A 4,899-nucleotide genomic window follows, 5' to 3' on the forward strand; every position below is an offset into this window, starting at 1 on the left:
TTTTTTCATATAACCCATTATCATAATTGAAGTATCTCATAAAAATTCCAACATACTCGCATACATTAATAAAAACAGTATCAAATAATGTATAATTCAAAGTGATCACATACTAAGGTGATAAGAGCAAAAGGAAAAGTTGTTCATAAGCTAAACTACATCAAAGAGTTAATCACAGGTCCCTCGCCTAAGTAAGAGAAGAACAAATGTTTTTCTCATAGCACCATCTAATGTCAAGAATGTTCTTTCATTACTTGCTTTCTCCAAAATTAGCCGTAGTACCTTAATTTGGTCATTAATAGACAAGTCCATCTTTGCCAATTCAACAGCAATGTTAGGTCTTTGTTCTGATCCTTTCACCAAACAATTAGTTCTAGTTTTCAATTGGTCAATAGACTCAAAAATCATCTCACCAAATGCTTTAGCCATTTCTTTTTGAATATTAGTATATGCATTTTGTTTGCAGTTTCGACTGCTTGAGCAGCTAAGTTTTGTTGATTTGATCTTGGCAAAGAGACAGAATGATCTGGTTCAACCTCGACTTCCTCATCATCATCATTGATATCAATGTTATGCACAGGCTCATTCATCATTTCATGGGATTGTAGAACCTCTACCAGTTGCTTGGTCTTTCCAAAATATATTCTTCAGCCTATCATATATTAGACATTGTTTCCCCCTCCAACCATCAGCATCCTTGTTATGCTGCATCAAAATGGAAAAATTATAAATAAAACTGTAAGTGTAACAAATATAAGAATTACATATTACTTAATAGATGTACTAACCTGCACATAAGTGTTCCATGCTTCATCATTGTCAACCTCAATGCATTTCAAAGAATCATTCCAAGCAAAACCACTTTTGTTAATCATGTCAAATATTATCCCATACAATTTTTTCCAAAACCTCATCTTGGACTCAATATGTGGGACTACCCTTAAATCAGTATTGGGAAATTTCTCCGCCAATGATTTTTCAATTTGGATCATTGTTCCAAATTTAAAGGAACCATTATCATATCGTAAACTAGGGTTGACTTCATCCTCAAGTATGGTCAACAATGCTTATTCCTCATGTGCTTTCTACACCCTTCTACTTCCTTTTGATTGACTAGACTGTCCATTCTCCATTCTTATAGCCAATATAGACAATATAATTTTCATATATATAATTGAGAAAAAAAAAAGTTGTAAGATCAAATAAAATAACTACTACTTATCAAAACAAATAGTCTATTACAAGCACATCCAAATAGTCTACTACAAGAAAATATAAATAAATTATATGAACTACAACTTAATGTCTATTCCTATTCCACTCATTATACATTTGCATAGACAAATTATTCCTCCATGCAGTCTATTGATCTGAAGGTTCAATAGTGCCAAGTACATCACCATCTTGGTTAGTTTCCCCATTTTCAGTACCATTCAATTCATTCTCCAATGAATCAATAGCCATCTCGCCACAAATAAGATTATATAATAGGCAACAAGCTATAATAATTTTACATTGTGTCTCAATTGGGAAAAATGTTTGACTTCGAAAGAAACCCCAACGCATCTTAAGAAGTCCAAAACACAATTCAATCACATTTCTTATAGCATCATGCTTCATATTGAAATACTCTTCATGATTATTAGGTGCCCTTCTATTCCTCCATTCAGATAGATGATATCTTGTACCCCTATAAGGAGCTAGGTATCCTTGACCATTTGTGTACCCTCCATCCACAAGATAATAACATCCTAACAATTAAACAAATATTATGTACCTTACCAAAAAGATAATCAAGCTTAATATTACCATAATGAAACACAAGAATCTAATATTACCTGTAGGAACTCTTAATCCTGTTGGTCTACTAATTTCATCTCGTAACACCCTAGAATCAGACGCAAATCCTTTCCAACCAGGGAAAACAAATATAAATTTCATGTCAGGAGTACAAACTCCCAATACATTGGTTGCAACCTCCCCTTTTTGTGTTCGATATCTTGGTTTATCTTGTTCAAGGACACGAACCCTAATGTAAGTCCCATCTAAGAGCATCCACAGTGGGGGGCTGTATATGGGGGTGTATGTTAAATATACACTCCGAGTCACCGGAATGGTCTCCAATGGGGAGATGTAAATGGATGTAAATATACATCACCACTATGGGGATGTAAAATAAAATGTATATTTACATTTACTTTTACATCCCTTGCTGGCAGGACCCACTCGAGAAAAGAGAAGAAAAATGAAGAAAAGTCAACATAAAAGGTTGGGACCCACGGCTACACCCCCAAATTTACACCCCCCACTGGAGCAAAAAACATATTTACACCCTCCGGAGATGTAAAGGGGATGTAAAAGTGGCTTTACACCCCCGAATTTACACTCCCCCACTGTGGATGCTCTAATGCCCCCAAGCATTTCTACGCAATTAAAAAAATTAAGGTACCTTAGAAACTTAAAATATAAATATAATAATAAAATTGACCAATCTTAATTTAATTTTGCCTTAAACCATCTCAGTCTATTATCAATGCAATTATCAAGTATGGGTTCCTGCACCTTCAAAAGTCTACCTTGTAATCTTAACAATCCGTCCAAGATTGAATTGAAGTACCTACTAATAGTCTCCCCCGATCGCTTAAATCTACTACTCATTGTACGATTATTCACTTGATGTGCGAGTGTATGTAAAAATATAGACACTTGCTCTTCTATGGTTACTGAACCATTTGTTCTCACTCTCCCATCATCACAGACCAATTGACATAAATAATGAAAAGTTCTCTCGTATCCATCCTAATTTGGTTCACACATTGTATGTCATCAATTCCTATAATGCTATCTAAATAATTTGACCGTGTTGCAATCCTAAAAAACCTTTGACTCCTAATAGCATTCCGTTGTTGGCACCGTTGTTCCAAATTGTAGTTTGTCATGAACCACATCATGCACCAAGCCATGATATGCAAGAAACACAATCTAATAATAAAGTATGCCACAATCTTTCTTTCATCCACATCTAGGCATAATATAAAGGAAAAAAATTTAGTAAAAGTAATATAAATAATCATGCATTAATTAGATGTTTAGCAATATAATTACACAACATGTAAAATTGGAATAATACAATAATAAGTAGAAGTTTGCACATGACAGAAGACTACAAAATAACGTAACGCTTGCATAAACCTGACTATAATCAATTTCCTAACTAATGCAGACTTCTATATATATGTATTTCACTAAACTACTAACACTAGCACTAGCTGTTTGTTTTTGGACGAAAACTAGCACTACTTTGTTTAATACCAACAATCTATTCACAATTTTTCCTAGCATTCATGGGTTTAATAAAAAAGTATGGCAAAGTTAATCTTACCAACACAAAGCATGCATGATATATACTATATGATACGAAATAATATGAGGAAGAGAAGTTTGATATAGGATACGCTCATTAATTCATATTAGCCAATGAAAAACATAAACAGTATGCATAAAATGATGAAAAGAAAAAAAAAATCGAAGACAAAAAACAAAACAAAACAAATTCTCTCTATACATATAATATAATATTCTTTTCAATTGTTATCTTTGTTTCTAGTTCTCATCATAGTGAAAAAGTGGAAAACAGCAAACAAAAAGCGAAACATGGACAAAGAAATAATTCATAACCTAATTTCCACAAAAAATTAATAAAAGATGAAATATATAAAGAAGCATATTGGAGAGAGTATGAAAAAGAGAGAAAGTGTGAGAGATGGATACTTGGAGAAGAGTAAAGAGAATAACTTGCAGAGAAGATAGCAGAGAAGAACCCTAGGAGAAGAAGATGAAAACAATATCTTATTTTTCTGGTTGAACGCGTGTTCTTTTTCCTTAGCCATATAATTAAGTGTGTATTATCTAAACCAGGGTGTGCAGTTTGTATTAGTTAGTTCAGTAAGGAGAGTATTAAAAGCTCAACCAGTATAAAATAGTCAGGTAATTAAATAATACAAGTTGACACCAAACACCTGACATGAACTATTTACTCCTATCCAGAGTCTAATAAGGTGTAGCAAACAACCCCTACTTGACAAAAGAGTACAACTGAAGCGGAGTTATTTTATTTCATGTGCACCTCTTAAGTAGCAGCCTCAACTTGGACTTTAAGGAATGTTAAAATAATTTAATATTATGTCAAACTGAAAATGCAACGAGCAACATACCCATCACATCATACCATAACCCTGTTATGCAGAAACATTCCCAGACCTTGTCATTGATGGACTACGCAACTATCACACATACAAGCCACACAAACATAAAGCACATACACGAGCCTACGTCCTCTTAGTGATCCACTCGAGAAATTCACTAGTACGTAAGAACAAATTTAGTTACAACTTGAACCTTAGCTCTCACAAGAACCCTAGCTCTCTTTTCTCTCACCCTTGCTCAAACCTTTTTATGCTCTTGTAAACACCATAGAATTCCCTTTAGAATTCTTTTATGTCTCTTTCTATCTTCTCTCTTATTTTTAACCTAGTCCTAAAAGTCTTATTTATAACGTATAGGACTTTTGCTACAAGTTAACTAGGAATATGAAACTAAAACCCTATTAAAATAGGCTAGAAAACCCCCCAAATAATTGGAAATCCTCGTCAAAACACTCCAAACAGTCAAACATAGGCGTGACACTATTCATGAGGCGACCGGTCATTGGAGATAGAGAAGGCATCTCGAGCTCTCAGCCAGAAACGATTGGTCGCCTGGCCAAAGCGACCGGTCTGCACACGTCTCCTCCTTATGACTTCTTCTTCTCTTCTACTACTCCTCATTGCAGCCACTCTTTGTTTCCACTTCCTCCTTGCATCATTTTGGCGAGCTAAACATCTCCAACAATCTCCACCT

The sequence above is a fragment of the Prunus mume genome, linkage group LG3, assembly GCF_029339155.1.
Source record: "Prunus mume cultivar Tortuosa linkage group LG3, ASM2933915v1, whole genome shotgun sequence".
Taxonomy (NCBI): Eukaryota; Viridiplantae; Streptophyta; class Magnoliopsida; order Rosales; family Rosaceae; genus Prunus; species Prunus mume.